The 18208-nt window shown below is 47.7% G+C and overlaps 1 protein-coding gene and 1 long non-coding RNA gene across 25 annotated transcripts in view; both read left to right on the top strand.

Annotated features, from left to right (window-relative positions):
- The window catches only part of MEGF11 (multiple EGF like domains 11), a 430600-nt gene that overhangs the window by 24542 nt on the left and 387850 nt on the right, over window positions 1-18208 (top strand). The window contains exon 1 of one of the 24 annotated variants that reach the window (XM_067751102.1): window positions 16693-16825. The exons of the other annotated variants lie outside the window; for them this stretch is intronic. The gene's annotated coding sequence lies outside the window, so the exon portion shown is untranslated. Of the gene's footprint in view, window positions 1-16692; window positions 16826-18208 lie in introns of those variants that run through there. 24 annotated transcript variants of the gene reach the window in all.
- LOC137230989 (uncharacterized) lies at window positions 6263-12071 on the top strand. The gene is made up of 2 exons (XR_010946331.1): window positions 6263-7736; window positions 8090-12071. It is a non-coding gene; the product is annotated as an uncharacterized lncRNA (long non-coding RNA).

The raw sequence follows: 18208 nt of genomic DNA, 5'->3' as shown, positions 1-18208 counted from the left end.
TGCCCGAGTCTGTCAGCTTGTTTTAGACACAAAAACAAGTTTCTCAAACTATTTCCAAAACAGTGTTTCAGAAAATATCCGTGATCTCCTTTATCATTCTCCTCCTAAAGAACTTGCATGATGTAAAACACATCTCCTCTTGTTAGCTTTGGAAGAGCTGGAACTTCAGAGGTCTGCCTAGTGCCTTGCACAGAGAAATTGCTCCAGAAGTCAATGCCAAAATAATTAATTATTTAATGAATTGTCCTCTTCAGAAATTCCTACAAAAAACTCAGTTCCATGATTGGGTAGTTTTTCATCGAGGATCTGGTTGTGGTGCAACATTTTTTTTCCTCTCTCTAATTTCGAATATACCTAGGAGAGTCCTTCCAGCTACCTTTTCACCAGATTGTCATCAAAATGCAGGTCAGAAGTAAAGGAGACAGGTATCTATTGAAGAGTGGCATCAATGCATTAAAAGGCACACGGGTGGCCTTAAAGTCTTAATGCAGCTTTTTAAAATAGCTAATTTATACACCAGGCTACTCCAGTTCACCCTGGCACACTGGATCATATTATACAGAAAAGTAGATGGAACATACATATAATAGGCGATGGCTGGGCTCAGTTATGACCTTATTTTTACCGATAAAGACAAATCTCATAATTCACCGGTAGCAATGTCAGTCTTTTATCTTTCCCTGGACTCATGAGAATACAAGTCACGTCCACTGAGCCTGCTGTCTGTGTGACAAGGAAACTCAGGCAGCCAATCATGGCAAAGGTGATTCAGTCATTTGCATTCAGAAATCCTGTTGGTTAAAAAGCAATAAAAGTGTTGGGGCTTTTTTCTTTTTCTTTCACTCTATAAAAAGTGGCTCACTGGTGAAATATACGCCTTCACTTATCTCGCAGAGCTGCTGTAAAAAATAACATTTGGCAGTGGGAAGTGGGACTTTTTCTTGAGGAGCTGATGTGCGTGTATAATATTTGTGTATTTCTTAGATGTCCATGGACACTTATCAATGCTTCTGTGTTCCAAAGACTTGTACGGATAAAATTTACTATGGTGTGGGTCTTGAGTTTTAAAGTATATGTCAGGATTTGTAAAGTGCGAGATCGCAGAATGAAGTGGTAAGAGAAACGGGGACTGGAACAGTAGTACGGCGACATTAAGTGAAGTATTTAATTTGACTCACACTCTAGTCATGAGAAAACACTGTGCTTTCTTTCCCCGTGCTCCCTGCCTGCTCTTACTCCATGTCAGAGTCCTGGCTGCCCACATCTGCTTCATCCTCTGCCCTGTTCTTTAAGTCCTGATTTGGTCTCAGAACCCAGACAAGGCCTTGGAACACGCGGCAGATTCGAGAACACCCCAAGTTGCTCAAGGGAAATAAGAAAGTGTAGGGGCTTCCCTGGTGGCGCAGTGGTTGAGAGTCCGCCTGCCTATGCAGGGGACACGGGTTCGTGCCCCGGTCCGGGAGGATCCCGCATGCCGCGGAGCGGCTGGGCCCGTGAGCCATGGCCGCTGAGCCTGCATGTCCGGAGTCTGTGCTCCGCAACGGGAGAGGCCACAGCAGTGAGAGGCCCGCGTACCGCAAAAAAAAAAAAAAAAAAAAAAAAAAAGTGTATGGGGGTGGTGGAGGGTGGAGTGTTTCTGTGTTGCTGAAGGCTGGTCCCTGCCCCCCGCCCGGCCCCCCAACCTACCCCCTGCTGGAGCATAAATCCAGTAGAGGAACCTAGACGTTTATTTTCAAAGCAGGAGCTGCATCTTCCTTTGTGCTCTGCGCTGTGCTAAGTGCAATGTAGGTGCTGGATAAATGTTAATAACAACAGCCGTATGATGAAGACAATGATAACGTGGTAACCCCACTTCCTTCATGCCAAGGGAGTTTAAGAGATTCAACCGTTTCTTGTGGTTGATGTTAATATACCCAGGGGTAGTATTCCTTGTCTGGCAAACCCTGACCAAATGGTACTTTCCTGTTTTCCCATGTGACTGGAAAGCAGGTAGGAGGTAGGAAAGAGGTCCCGGAGCCCAGGGCTTCCTGCATATTCATCTTCAGAACTGTCACTCTGAGAATGAGCAAATGCCCCTCATGCGTTTTGTCTGCCAATCAGACCCCTTTGTCCGCAGAGACCCTTTAAAAAAACAATAATGACACCTTTATTTTAATTCTCTTTTTTGGTCCCACTTCAGGGTTCTGCCTTTTAAATCAGCTACACCAGAGCTTCTTCCTTCTCATCTTGCTCCTAATTAAGGACAGTAGGGGGTTTCCTTTGGTCTTATTATTTTTACAGTTTTAATTACACTGATCTTAGCTTAAAACAGAACTCATTTAAGTGCTGAGAAGATATGTATGTTCTGGCTCAGTGAGGGTTTTCCCCTCCCACGCCTCTTAGAAGGGGACAGAGCTGAGAGATGGCCCCTCTCTGAGCACCAAACCTAACTAAGCTTGCTTTGTCCTGGATGAAGGACAGGGAGACCATGCAGGGACCCCAGCTGCTGCAGGAGAGAGCCCTGTATCTTCAGGAGAATTGGCATTTTGCCAGAGAGAGCAGCCATCATGGTGGGAAGCCAGAGCTGGGCTGTCAGCTCTAGGACATGGGCTGTCTCTAAAGGTGACTGATCCACTGGTTGCTCTTCCCTGGGCTTCATCGCACCTGGCTGATCATGCTTAGAAGGACAGTCATCATGCCATTCCCTTCCTCCTCCTCTTTCCTCTGGATCCTGGTCTATCGCGGCCTTGTTGGAATACTGCCACTCGCTCCTTCCTAGAGTCCATGTGATTCCATGGTAAAAGATTTTGAGCACTGAAGGCCAAGACCAAGGTTTGAAGCCCAGCCTGGGCAACACTGGTGATGTAGCCTTGGGCAAATGATTTTCTCTTTGAGCTCTGGGGGCCTCTTCATAAAAGGGGATTGTGATGTCTTCTTGGGAGGGTGGTTGTGAAGGATGAATATGGTAATGAATGCTAAGTGAAGAATGCCTCTTGGCGTGAAGTTGGTGCTCCATAAATGTTTGTAGCCCCTTTCCTTAGTCTGATAGGTATAGGTGAGTACCTAGAAGGGTGGGCAGATATTTGAAGGCCTGAATAATAAAGACAGCAATTCCTGAGAACACACAAACACACGCGCATAAAATATCTATCTTGTCCTTTCTGCCTGTCCCCATCCCATTCTTTTCTCATGCCCCTTTTCACTGCCTCCTCTTCCACAAGCTTTACTCTGATTATTTCCAGCCCACATGGATCCTGCTGAACTCTTTTCTACTTATTGCTTCAACCACATGACTTAACATTTTATTATAAGAAGTCTTGGTTTGTATATTAAGATCTTCTCTCTCTAATAAGGTAAGCTCCTTGGGAAGTGACTAAGCATGATTCTTTTTCCTGTGTCTTTGCAGCATTCAGCACAGTGCCACGCATGCAGTATATGTTTAATAATTGATTATTAAGTGCAGTGCCAATACTAGTTCTACCTGAGGGTAGAGACTGTATTATATATATATATATATATATATTTTTTAAATAAATTTATTTATTTTATTTACTTATTTTTGGCTGCGTTGGGTCTTCGTTGCTGCGTGGGCTTTCTCTAGTTGCGGCGAGCGGGGGCTACTCTTCATTGCAGTGCATAGGCTTCTCATTGCGGTGGCTTCTCTTGTTGAGGAGCACGGGCCCTAGGGTGCACGGGCTTCAGTAGTTGCAGCATGCGGGCTCAGTAGCTGTGGCTCACAGACTCTAGAGAGCAGGCTCAGTAGTTGTGGTGCACGGGCTTAGTTGCTCCGCGGCATGTGGGATCTTCCGGGACCAGGGCTTGAACCCGTGTCCCCGGCATTGGCAGACGGATTCTTAACCACTGCGCCACCAGGGAAGTCCCTATATATATATTTTTGTGTCTCCACAGTGGTTTGCCCAGTGCTAGCAACTAGGCACTCACAGGTATTCAGTAAACATCTGTCAGATTGAGATTAGCTTTTGCTGTTGAAGGACGATGGGTTTGAGGGATAGTTAAGCCATTGATATGAAAAGTATAACATGAGACCTGGGGAATAAAAGCTGAATCTACAAAAGGTTGTGAAATGCCTGGGATTTGGGGAAGACGTATTTTCTTTTATAACAGTTTGTAAATCATGTCCTGGTAGGGCAGAAAAAGAACAGCATAGGGAGTTTGGAGCCTTGGCTTCTGGTCTAGACTGGGACAATTTATTTGATATGGACACGTGGGCCAGGTCTGGAACCAGGTGGCCTCTGGCTTGCAGTAAAAAAGAAGTTTCCTCTTGACTCAGGGGCCCTTTGGAAACTTGTCACTTCTCAGTGACCCTGTGGACAGCTCCTGGTTTCTTCTGATAGGTTTGATCTTGGCCCATAATCCTTAAATAGACACAACTTCCAAGGAAGCCGATTTGCGTTGAACTGAAAGTCAATCGGGCCACTGCAAGAATATGAAATTAGGCCTCCGGGGATGGAAAGGCAGTTATTTTTCAATTATCCACAGGTCAGAGGCAGCAGTGGGGCTGCTCATCTGGAGTCACCCTGAGAAGTGACCCTCTGTCTTGCCTAAGCGTGACCGGAAACTCAGCTGGCCCCGTCTCTGGGTTGCTCTGTCTATCCCCCGACCTCTCACGAGGCTCATTGTCCTTCTGTGTGCGTGCACAGCCCTGGCTCCATCCCCTTCCCAGGCCCTGGCTGAGGGTCCCCCAAGGCTGGTGGCCAACGTGTTCCCTGACCTCAGGAGCTCAGATCTGTAGGCCTTTGTGTCTCTAAGTGTCCACTGCACACAGCAGACACTACAGGAACCATGAGAGGTAGTCTTGTAGGCTACAAAACCCAGCGATAACAAAACCCAGCAAAGGCACAGGCCCTGGGCTAGCTTCATGCTGTTCTGGTGGCAACATGCAGGGGTGTCCTTAAACGCACAGAACCAGGGGTCAGGGTAAGTCCTGCATTATTGCTGGTATTCCACACAGCCTTGTTTCCCCCAGGCCGATTTCTTTCAGCTGTCCTTCGCACTTTCCCCTCAGCGAAGCGCAGGAATCCTTCCCAGCCAAGCTTGATGGGAGTTCCATGGCAGCCATGGAGCTGTCCTCAAGTGCACAGCCTGAACGCTTCCATTAATTCACAAAACGTTCTCCACGAGGGAGCCAGACAAGCTGCGTTATTATCCTCATCAATCATCTCGCGCTGAAGAAACTGAGGCAGCTGAGGGAGAGGAGGGCTGCCTGAGTTGGCTCATCTAGTGGGATGAGAAGGAGGAGAGAGCAAAGGTGCAGGCAGCCTCTGCTTGGCTCCCTCTGGGGGGCTGGGAGGGGGTAAAGAGGTGAAAGGGTGACCAGCCCACTGGAGGCGCATTTCAAATCAGGCACCACACCAGGGCCGTTTTCTTTTCGGGTCTCTACCTTGAATACATTTTGATTCAATGTGGATGGTCTGGATTAGTGGAAGGGAATGAGGTTTAAAAGAGGTCAGCTCCATTACTCAGTGTTATTAATTATGTTATCGGCCATTAAAATCTCAAAAAACTAGGTAACTAATAAATTTTACATACTGAAAGATCACAGATGGGTCAGGCAAATGGATAAATTCTTAAAAGTATTTAATATCTGTTAAGAGGACAGAATGATAAATTCAACATTGAAAACCAATATCAGATTCGCAATTACAGGCCATTTATCATAACCAACTGCATGGACAGCATCTTACTGTGGGGAGCACCGTGGGATTCATAAGCAGAGACCCGGAACAAGTCCATATGAAACGAGATAAATCTGCTTTCCATATTTGAAACTTATTTCCACTTCCTATCTTTATTGCCAACAATAATGTTATCTTTCAAGAACAAATTGTTACACATTAAACCCATGCATAATGAGCCCAGTTGAGTCAAAAACTTCCCTAAAAAGAGCTTTAAATTATTCCAAATTGGGTTATTAGCTTTAATTCTAATTCCTCTGAGAGGGCCCACCAATCTTATGGTAAGTTTCAGCACTTAACCAGACAGTTCGTTTCCCAAGGTTGGGCCCCAAGGTTCTGGATTTGTTTTCTCCTCCTTCTCTCCACCTCCCCTGAAGAATTAACACTGTCAGGCTAAAGAACAAACACGATAATATTTAACAGAAGTGTTAAACAAATTGCAAGAACATTGCAATATATATATATATATATATTATATATATATATATATATTTTTTTTTTTTTTTGCGGTACGCGGGCCTTTCACTGTTGTGGCCTCTCCCGTTGCAGAGCACAGGCTCCGGACGCACAGGCTCAGAGGCCATGTGGGATCTTCCCGGACCGGGGCACAAAGCCTTGTCCCCTGCATCGGCAGGCGGACTCTTAACCACTGCGCCACCAGGGAAGCCCCTATATTTTTGATTTTAAGATGAGTGATTCTGCTTTCTTTGAATCTTTGAGTAAATGGAATGATATGAATTCAGACCTTTGCATGTCATGGCCATGACACCAGCTAGGTCCATGTTTTGACATCTACATGTCCTGAGATCAAGTGGCAGGGAGATGATTTGGCTGTGACATCTCTCATTTCACCTACTGCCCAGGCTGACCCAGCTTACAAGACTCCAGTCAAGACATAGGATGGAAAAAAAAAATAGACACAGGATGGATTTTTTTAAATTTAATTTTTTCCTGATTTCAAGAATGAGGTGCTCAAATGTAGAACATTTGGAATGTGGGGAAGAAAATCCTAACCTCCTCGTAGAGGTCACTGCCTAATTACATTTTGGCATGTGTCTTCCACCGTGTTTTTGTTTTCGTTTTTTTTTGCTGTGCATTTTTTCTTTACACAGTTCAGATTATATATACACAATTTTCTATCCTATGCCATCATAATTTTTCTGGTTATATAATACTCCATTTTATAATGAACCCTTTCCCTAATGCTGGGCACTTAGGTTGCTTCCAACTTTTCTCCATTATAAATAACATTGCAATAATCATCTTTGTACATGCATATTTGGGTGAATTTCTAATGATCTCTTTAAGATTTGTTCCCAGAAATCTCATTGCTGGGTTAAAGAGTGTGAACATTTTATGATTTTTTGATATATACTAAGGCTAAAAAGAGAATTTTATGTAAACCCCTCATTCCTGAATTTTTAAATTGTTTGTACAAGTTGCAGCCTAGAGGTTAAAATCATGGATTTTGAATTCAGATCCATCTGCATTCAAGTTCCAGGTCTGTTACAGACTAACTGGGAGACTCAACCATTCAGAACCTCTATTGTGGATTTCCCTGGTGGCGCAGTGGTTAAGAATCCGCCTGCCAATGCAGGGAACACAGGTTCGAGCCCTGGTCTGGGAAGATCTCACATGCTGCGGAGCAATTAAGCCCGTGCTCCACAACTACTGAGCCTGTGCTCTAGAACCCACGAGCCACAACTACTGAGCCCATGTGCCACAACTACTGAAGCCCATGCACCTAGAACCCTTGCTCCACAACGAGAAGCCACTGCAATGAGAAGCCCATGAACCACAACAAAGAGTAGCCCCTGCTCACCGCAACTAGAGAAAGCCTGCGGGCAGCAACGAAGACCCAACATGGGAAAAAATAAAAAAAAAAAAAAAAAAAAAAGAATTGATGTTGTAGGAAAGAAGGAGGGTATTTAAAAAAAAAAGAAAACCTCTATTGCCACATCTGTAAAATGGGAATCATGATACCTACATCTCAGGGTTGTTGTTGAAGAGAAAATGTGACAGTGGTTATCAGATGCTTAGCACAGCACCCCCTGACACACAGTAAATATTCCATAAAAGGCAGATGGTATTGGTCTTTATTCAGTTTTTAGTGACAGAATATTTTATGTAATTTTTTTAGCAAAATCGTACGATAATTAAAAATTTTTTTCTAAGTTGAAGTCTAGTTGACTTACAATGTTGTGTTAGTTTCAGGTGTACAGCAAAGTGATTCAGTTATACGTATATATAATATATGTCTTTATAACATGTGTACATAAAGGTGTCATATAATTTTAAAACATTTGAGCTTTAATAATAGTCTCCATTATCTGCAGAATAAAATTCTAACTTATTGTTGGTCAATATCAGATCCTGTCTCACCTTCCCCACCTTTTTCTCCCTTTCCCCTGCAGTTGGCGTTTGTCCCAGCTGCCTATGAGAAGCATCCTTCATGACTGCGCCAAATGCCTTAGATCCCTGTGCCCCTGTCACTTCTCTCTCTAGCCTGTCCTTTCCATGCTCTTCACTGTTTATCAAACTCTACTCGTGGATTTAGGCTCGGCTTAGGCTCACCACTTCTCCCAAAACTTCCCAGATACCTCCCCAGGCAAGATGCATATGTTTGTCCTCTGTGCTCCCGTGTACCTGGGTTGCAGAATATCTATCTCATGTGTTACAGAAGGTAAGGTGTGTTTCAGCCTCTCCCACTAAACTGGGAGCTCTATAAAGGTCAAGATCACGTCTTATTAATCTTGGTTTTCTTTAGCGCCTACTACAGTGCCTGACACAATACAAGGACTCAATAAAAGTTTGTTAAATGTAGCCTAGGTAGTGGGTTTGATCAAAGAAAGCCATGAATGGAATTTAAAGGCAAATTGAATTTCAACTGAATTGATAGTTGGTTGGATTTTAATTTTTTATTTACCATGGGATCTTAAGTACAAATGCATTTTGTTCTATTGTGGAGCGTTTTCTAGGCCTTGAAGTACTTACTGCTATTTGCAAATCATTTCCAGGCAAATTATTGAGATTTTAAAATGTACAAGGAATTTCAGTGGACCCTGTATAAACATATATCAGAATATCTCATGGGAGACTACAGAATGTGTTCATTATATGGGTGGGGACACGGAAGCCCAGGAAAGAGAGACAATTGAGTTATTAGGGCCTGAATTTCCTGCCTAAACTTAAATAATATTATGGTTAAAGCTGAAATTTAAAACAGCCTTCATATTGACTCCACATACCACTTGACTAGCCTGGTAAAGTATCTGGGTTGTGCCTAATTGACGAGCACTATCGTTATCATTATTTTTGTCTGTTTGCTCAGTGCTGGCTCTCCAGTACCTAGATGGTGCTTGGCACATTGTAGGTCCTCAATCAGTATTTGCCAAATGACCAAATGAATCAGCAATCACATTTGGTATGACCCAATCTGCAGCCGCTTGTGGGGGGTTGTTTAGTTCAACCTGACAAATCTTTATAGAGTGCCTTCAGACACTTTGCCACGGAGCGGAGAGTATGAAGATGAATAGCATACAGTTCCTGTCTTCACGATCTCAAAGTCCAGTATGGAAAGCAGACACGTAACAGATAAATGCAGTGTGCTAAGGTTAATGGTAAGAGAGGCCTATGTACACAGTGACAGGAAACCCAGAGGAAGGGTGCTCCATCCAGCCCAGGGGCTTCAAGGAAGACTTCCTAGGGGAGGTCATGCCAGAGTTGCCTTGCTGGATGACAAGAGTGAGGCTGAAGAAAGATGGAAGGACATTCCAAACAGAGGAGATGTCACTAGGAAAGATAAAGGTATGACATCTCATTCATCTCAATCCATCCCATCAACATTCACTGATGGCATATTATGTTCCAGGTGTCGTTCTAGGTGCTGGATATATGGTGGCAAACAAAACAAAGTCCCTTTCCTGGCGGACCTTGTGTTCTACTGGACACAGGGGCCACAGGCCTTTCAGCATTGCTGGAGGACCCAGTGCAGAGCAGGGAGCGATGGTGGAGGAAGCTGAAGAGGAGGTGGGCAGTTTGTTTTACGTGGGAGAGTTGAGTTGATACCCTACGTACTTCCACAAAGGATCTGAGGCACATAAAAAGCTAAGGATTTGCCAAATCAAACTACCACTGGGCAGGAATCCCAGACTCCGTCCTGAGGAGGAGATTCTTCTGCTTCCCCCCGAGGCTCTTGGTTGCTGCAGGGAGACTGCCAACACTGCTGGAGAAAAGAGGCTGCTTCTGGACCCTGTGTACTCCTAGAAATCTCCCTGGGTTGATTCAGTAATTGGATTTTGACTCAAGGCTGTGAGTGGAGAGCCTGGTACATAGTGAGAACTTCATAAATGTTTGTTGAATGAAAACATGAGGGTGATGACTTTATCTGTAAAATAAAGGAGTGGCTAATCCCTCTGAGCTTTGACTTCAGCCTAAGAATGAGCAGCATTATGAACATCCTGGAAAGTAAGATGGTTCCTGTACCAACACCCTGCTCAATTTAAGTCAAAGGATAAAATGTCACAAGTAAAACCATGTGCCTGGGCTTCCCTGGTGGCGCAGTGGTTAAGAATCTGCCTGCCAATGCAAGGGACACGGGTTCGAGCCCTGGTCCGGGAAGATCCCACATGCCGCGGAGCAACTAAGCCCGTGCGCCACAACTACTGAGCCTGCACTCTAGAGCCCGCAGGCCACAACTACTGAGCCCACGTGCCCTAACTACTGAAGCTTGTGCACCTAGAGCCCGAGCTCCGAAATAGGAGAAGCCACGACAATGAGAAGCCCGCACACCGCAGTGAAGAGTAGCCCCTGCTCACTGCAACTAGAGAAAGCCCGCGCACAGCAACAAAGACGCAACACAGCCAAAAATTAAAAATAAATAAATAAATTTATATTAAAAAAAATGTGCCTTTATTTCCAAGTTCAACTAGCCATTCACCCATCCAAGTTTTACCATCCATGCATCCATGCAACATGGCTAGGCACTGTGCAAGACACTGGAGATATTGAAATGACTTTATGGAATTCATCATTCAGTTCACCACTGTCAAATGACAGTGAGAAGAGTGCTAATTGAAGTAGGTAAACAGGTAGGGTGAGGGGGCCAAGGAAGGCCTTGTCAATGAGCAGACTTTTAATGGATGAGCCTGGAGTTTGCCAAGCTTGAGAGAAGATGGGAAGGGCGTTCAGGTTCTGAGAACAGCGGAGATAAAACCAGGGGGTTCAGAACACTGTATTGACTTTGGGACCTGCAGTAAACTGGTGCGGCTACCAGGTAGGATGTAATGGTTGACAGATTATTGAAGATGGGGAGAGGGGGGGATGTGTTTAGAGGTATAGTTTCCCCAATTAACTGTTGCAAATAAAATTTAAAAATGCTATAGTATCGAAGAAATATGCCGACATTGACTTGAGTCAGAGGTTTACTCTCCACCAAATGGTTTTATTGTCATTACTATTCTTTTGGGAGCATTTATTTAGGTTTACTTTGGACCCCAAATCAAAGCAAATCAGAATATGACAAGGGTGTGTGGATGAGATGAGTTATTTGATGAAGAATGCATTTGCTCCCTTTTGTAAGCAGTTTATATCCTGCTGCAGACTGCTGTGGTATAGGAGCTATTTCCAATGATTTAAATTTGACCCCTAACAAACCACATTTTATAATGACTTTTTACCCAGATAGCATCCATGATATAACTGTAACTTATGTGAAATCTGCACATATGGGTATATTAAGTTCATTCATTGATTTCCAGAATCTCAAATCCTCCGAGGATTTTCCCGAATCTCCATGATGCCTCAGAAGGCCTCGTTTTGCATCCGATCCTTTTACTGCAATAAAAAAGAATCAGAAATTCATGTTGCTTGTCTCCATTGCACAAAGAAGAGTTCCCTCTCTTGGACAAATTGGTCTTGGGTAAAGTATGCCACATAAATTGCTTCCAGATCATCTTGTGCCTGTGGAAGGACTAAGGGCTTGAGACAAGATGCATTTCACAGCATCATATTTGGTCTCTTTTCCTGGTAAACATGGAGGAAAGAGAACAAGAGGCCCAATCCGAGTTTGCCTGGATGCAAGAAAATCTGGTGTCTAAATGCCACATTTCTTGGGACTGTATAATAATCTATAATAGTGGAGCATCATAACAAATAGTGTAACAATTTCATGATGATAACCTATACTTTCAAGAAACCCATGAAATGTAGAATTCAGAGATCTCCAGCACTAGCCTCTGAGAACGATTCACAAACTCAGTTCTCGATTCAAAGAGATTGGCACTTCTGACGTTTATGCGTAAATAGATCTCAACCAATCTCATTAAATATTCAATCCATATTCAAAGTTATTAAATATTGAACATGATTTAATAAATACAACCAAGTTAATCAAGACTTCGATTGGTGGTTGTGGGTTCATAAAAAGCTTGTGAAAGAGTCATTCCACTTGAGTTTTTCCTGATCCTCTGTCTCCCTCCCCTGTCTTTAAGTGAGTGTAGGAATTGTATTATACGTGCATGTAGGCATTTTTGGGGCTGTGTTGGTGTATATGTAGGAGTGTTGGGTTGTTATCTCTTACAAATTTGTGTCCTGGGCAGGGTTGTTGTGTGTGGGCATATTTGAGGATGTGCTGGGTGTACTGTGTGTTATGTGAGCAGATGTAGCACTGGTGAGTTGCCTTAGATTCTGCCTGCTCCACAGTTTCTTCTTTGCACCTTGTCAATGGCTAGGACCCAGGGATCCCACAGTCCCCTCTAATTCTTTGGAAGTATCCAAAGATTGCTTTTTCTCACGGTTGTGCAAGGGTAGAGTTGGCCCTTTGCTTCCCTTACCCTAGTCCCAGCCCTGCAGTGAGAGACACTATAGCATCGAGGACAGAGCTTTGAAAAGGCTGGAGTTCAAATTTGGGTTTTGTCACTTTCTAGCTATGTGGCCTTGGGTAAGTTACCTCTTGGACCTTCAGTTAACCCTTTTGGAAAGGGGGATAATAATGCCTGCTGTATAGCATTGTTGGGAGTTTTAAATGAGATCATGTATAGGCCTTATTAATAAATTGTAAATATTTTACTTATTCTTTTTACAAGGCAAGGCCCAATGTGAGGCTTCGTAATAGACATGAAGGTAAATAAGACCCCAAATCTTAGAGTCTGGTGGAAAGATAAGACATTTTCTCAAGTGCTCTAATATGTCAGGTGTCACTTGAGGAGTTTAAAAGACCCTGCAAGGGCTTCCCTGGTGGCACAGTGGTTGAGAGTCCGCCTGCCGATGCAGGGGATACGGGTTCGTGCCCCGGTCCGGGAAGATCCCACGTGCCATGGAGCGGCTGGGCCCGTGAGCCATGGCTGCTGGGCCTGTGCGTCCGGAGCCTGTGCTCTGCAGCGGGAGGGGCCACAGCAGTGAGAGGCCCGCATACCGCAAAAAAAATAAATAAATAAAAAATAAAATAAAAAAAATAAAAGACCCTGCAAGTTCCAAAAATCTTTCCACCACTCACAGATTCTAGCCATCCCTGGCATGTGTTGGGTGTTCCTCCCTGGGACTTTGAGCCAGAGCTCTGCAGAAAGAGGGAGGGGAAAAGGGGAATCCCTCAGCAAGGAAAGGAGAGAGAGGGAAGGAAAACGAAGGGAATTTCCTGCACACTTGAGCAAGGAAAACGTGTGGACTATCATGGTCTGAGCCTGGACATTCTGCCCAGCAACCTAGCCTTCTGACAATCTACTTCTGAGAAGGAGGAGGTCTTCCTACCTTGGTCACCAGAGTTTTGGCCTCCTCACCTCCCACCCCTGTCCAGGCTGAAGTGTGCAGAGGTGGAAATGGAACTGGGTTTCAGATGCCACCCCCCTGGAGAAGATACACTCTGGAGCCCGGTAGAAAAAAGCATTAGAGAGGCTGAGAGAAGGTAGAGGGTGGGAGCCAGGGCTATGAAGTTAATTCTGCTTGGGCTCTTCTTGCTTTCTGTGTGACCCTCAGCTAGGGACTTCTCTCTGAGCCTTGGTTTCCTCCAAGAGATGAGGATGATAGCAGTGCTTACCTCATTATTTTTCCCATTTTGCAGATGAGAACACAGAGGCATAAATGAAGTCACCCACTCAAGGCCACATAGCTAACAAGTGACAGGGCCAGGATTTGAACTCAAGCAGATGCTTCCAGGGCTCCTGCTCTCAATCACCTCACTCGACTCCTCTGTTTTAATGTCTTCTTGCTCGGTTAGAGTGTAAGCTTTCAGAGATCAGGGCTTATAGCTTAGAATAGTGGACTTTAGTCTCCAGTTATACCTTCAGATGAGTAGAGCGGTCCTAGATGTTGTCATAACTCCAAAATAAACTTGTTGCAGTTGGATTGAATATTATACAGCAATAGGATGTGCAAAGCAGTGCTTCCCATAAGCGGGCTCTCAGGGACTGGCAAACGAATGATGGATGGCGGGCTCCAGCGTGACCTGGAGCTGACCCTCAGAGATATTTGCTAAAAGTGTTCCTGGCTCTGTTGGGACATGTGTCCTTGGAGGCTTGCCAGCTGGGTGGAGAAAGTGTAGCTTTATAGATCCGTGTGGCTTTTTAGAGTATGACAGAAAACCAGGCAATCCTCAGCCCCGCGTGGAGGGGGCCAGCAACACTCAGCCACGCAATTCACACCTGGCAGCATGGGAGTGTGTGAGAGAGAGACAGGGAAGTGGGTTGCTTCCCATGCATTTGCTTGCTGAGTGGGGGGCAATGGTTATCCAGGAAGAACTGCCCACCTCCCCAAACCTGTTAGAACTGAAGTTTGAGAAGGTGGGAGTTGCAACTCATAATCCAAAAGGGAATGTGAGGATGAAGAAAAGATATTCAAAAACCTATCTTGTATTATATTAGTTGCTAACAGTTATCCCGCGCTACTACGTGTAATATTTCCTCACAGGGCTCACAGTAATGTTATCATTCCCATTTTACTGATAGGGAAACTGAAGCTGGAGAGGTTAAGTGGCTGTCCAGTGTCATAATTAGTACGTGGTGGAGCAGGAATACAAACCGAGAAAGTTAGAACCCATTCTCTTAACCTTTAGCATCTCTGATACCCACAAACTGCATTGCCTGAGAGCTGGAGAAACCCTTAGAGAACATCTATTTCAGCCTCTTCAGAGTCAGGTGGGAAAACGAAAGGCCAGAGAGGGGCAGCGATGGACCAAGGTGACACAGGTGGTTGGTGATAGCCCTAAGATTTGACTGCACGACCCAGAGAGTGAGCACCTCCTTGAATTTTGTGCCCTAGGTGTGTCTCACTGGCTTCAACCTGGCCCCAGTCCTGACCAGACTCTTCTTCTGGTTGTGTGGTGTGAACAACAGAGGCCGAGGCATGGGTTTAATTATTTGATTTGATGTCCCAAGGCAGGTAACTCGGTGTGATATTTGTGTGGGGTTTTGTCAATATCCCAAGGTAGGTTTCTACCCAGGGGCTGGATGGAGGGTCTGCTTCTGGTTGGTACCACGGAAGGGACAGTACTGAAGGGGAACAAACTCTGGCCTCAGCAATTAGGGATGAAACTAGGAGAATCATGATCCTGTCTTGACAAAGCAGAGCTGCAGAACGGGGTCTATGGGAACCGGAACCCTACACCTCTCCTCTGGATCCCACTGGGCTGAAATGAGGAAGTGCCAGGAAAAACTTCTAGGGGTGGGACTTACCCCATCAGACCCAGAATGAAGTCCATTATCAATGGTTGAACTGAGAGGGCTAGGTGCTCAGACACATGTACAGACATGCATTTCCCAAAGCCTCAGACAATGTGTCTGCTTTATTCACAAAATAATTATTCTCCTGAGGTGTGTACAGCACCTTTTCCAAGTCTGGGCCTTCCTGCTCTCATTGTAGTTCAAGGAGAAAAGGAGACAAACAACACAAGCAAAGCACCCTGCTGCTACTCCATCCCTGATAAGCAGTAGTCGGTAAGTCCCTCATTGCTTGGAGGAGTGCAGGTGGGAAGAAGGGGTTCCCTTTGTTACTTCCAAGCCAGGTGCTCCCTTCTGCCTGGCTCAGACCCCCTAAGAATATTGTGCGGGCAGTGCAGTGGCGTAAGGTGCTGTTGGAGGGAGAAGGCTTCCTCCTGGTGGCCCTGGGAGCTTGGGGCTGGGGCCAGGCAGAGAGGCTGGAAGCAGTGGATGGGCCTCTGTCAGCGGAGGAGTCCTTCCCAGGCTGCGAGGAGCAGTGATGGTCTAGGCCTTGCCTCTGGAGTAGACCTCAGCAAGGCAAGTCCCTGCTCTCTTCTCTCAGGGCCTCAGTTTCCTCATCTTACCCGGCATGGCTCAGCTGGCCTAGAGGCCTGACAGTCTGAGTTCCCGGCCTTCTTGCCCGCCCCCTGCCCAGCTGTTTCTCAAGCCCTCGTCTCCAGCCCTGGCTCGTCCCTCTCCCTCCTTCCTCAGCCTGTCACCAGCACGGCCCGGGGGCTCCCCCGGTCCTCCTGACCCCCGGGGGGATCGCCAGACCGAAGCTGGGAGACGGAGGCGGAACGCAGGCCACTCTGACCCACCCGAGGGAGAGGGGGAGTAGGGATGAGAGAGGAGGGCAGACACAGGAGAAGGTTAAAAGGAGGAGAAAATAGCGAAAAGAGATAGAAAGGGGCAAGAGAGAGAAAGGAGGAAACGGAGACGAGGGAATGAACGTAAAGTTGGGGGGTGGTGGTGGAGGGAGGTGAGAAGAGGGACTGGGAAAGGTTCAGAGAAAAAGGAAACCAAAGGAAGGCTGGAGGGAGACACGGAAAGAGGAAAAAGAACAAGCGAGCGAGAGCGAGAAAGCAGGGTCTGAAAGGACCGAAGAGGGAGAAGGAGAAAAAAAAAGAGGTGGTGGGTGGGGGGAGAGAACGGAGCGAGGGAGCCACGAGCAGGGAGGAGGGAGGCTGGGAGGGAAGGAGAGAGGGAGGGGCCGAGGGACGAAGCGGGTGGGGGCTGGCTCGGCGGCGGCGGCGGCGGCGGCAGCGGCAGCGGCAGCATCCGCGGCTCCAGCCGCGCGCCGGCTCGCTCACTCTCTCGCGGTGCGCGGTGCCCGCCGCCCGCCGCCCGCCGCCCGGCTCTGGGCTGCCCGCTCGCTGCTCCGGCTCCTGGTCCGGCGCGGCTCAGGCTCCGGAGGACAGGACCGCGACTGGCCGACTGAGCCCCGGGCGGGCCGCGAAGCAGGTAGGTGGCTGGGCGGGGACGGCAAGGATGCGGAGCCTCGGAGCGCTGTGGGCACAGGGGGACGGGGTTTGGGGGTTTTGATCCCGGGGAAGGGTCTTTGCATCCCCGCGACTAACTTTACACCAGCCCAGTGGATTCCCGCTGCCCTGCCGGGGTCCGGGCTGCGGAAGCCGAGTTTGGCGCGGGAGGAGGTGAGTGCCGGTAGAACGCCAGGGGTCGGGGCAGGATGTGGAGCGCCCCGGCGTGGGCAGGCGCGGACTTCCTGGCCTCAGTCCGGACGCAGCGCCCGCGGCGAGGGAAAACCCGAGCGCAGCGGCGCGGCGCGGTTGTCCCAGGGAGGGCGCCCGCCCTCCTCTGAGTCTGGGGACTCCCGCCCCCGAGCCGCCCCGAGACGCCCGGGAGAGCCAGGGTCCGGGCGTAGAGCCTGCGAGGCGCGGCCAGGTCCCCTGAGGTGGCCAGCGGTGCGCCTAGCTGCTGCTGAGCCCCGGGCGGTACCATGTGCACTTTTGCTTTTTGGAGGCGCGAAACGGAACGTATACCCCTTTCCTGTCTTTCTCATCCAGTCGTCCCGACTCTGAGGGGAAGTCCGAGTCGACTCCCCGGACGTCCCTCCTGCCCTCGGCGGCGACCCCAGCTCCCGAAGTTAAGAGAAGCTAGTCACTCCCAGTGCGCGCCTGAAGCGCGGTTCCGAAGTTCCCAAGTTCTCGCCTAGTCCTGGGCGGTGGTGTTGGAGGTGGGGCGGGTGGTGGTTGTGGTCCCTTGGAGCAGCAGAACGCAGCCGCCTTCCTCCTGCGCTTGGTTTATTTTCCTTATTTGTTTGAAAAAATACGAGGAAAAATACGCAAAATCGTTCCTCGAGGTAGTCAAGGTCTGTGAGTGGGACGGAGCCGTCACCCGACCGGAACCTGGGTGGCTCCGCTTCAGGATCTCCCGCTCCGTACCGTCCTCACCCCCCCCCCCCCCGCCGCCACCCCACGGGGACGCAAAGAGCAAGGCCTCCAGGAGGTTGGAGGAGGCCTTTAGGTGGTTTGGGCTCCAGGCCATCTCTGCTCGCTCAGGCCATGGTACTCGTGCGCGAGCATCAGCGCCCCTTCCACGCTCTGCCGGGAAAGTAGGGGTGTCGGCAAGCGAAGGCTGGCCGGGTGTTTCGCAGCCTGCTGGGGGCACGTGTCCTCTCGTTCCCGGAGTCCGGGAGGCCGGACTTAACTCGGTGCGGCTTCCGCGGAGGTCGCGGGACCCTGGCTTCGCAGCCCGCTTTGTTGGAGTGCTGTTGGAGAGGTTCTTTTGAAGGGTTTAGAGCAGCTTTAGTGGGACCGAGAGTTGGGGGCTTTGCGGAGAGGGTCCCTCGGCCCTTGTCCCCTGACAGTTGGGCGGGGTCCCCGC

The sequence above is a fragment of the Pseudorca crassidens genome, chromosome 1, assembly GCF_039906515.1.
Source record: "Pseudorca crassidens isolate mPseCra1 chromosome 1, mPseCra1.hap1, whole genome shotgun sequence".
Lineage (NCBI taxonomy): Eukaryota > Metazoa > Chordata > Mammalia > Artiodactyla > Delphinidae > Pseudorca > Pseudorca crassidens.
This window is presented reverse-complemented; position numbering and strand designations above follow the sequence as displayed.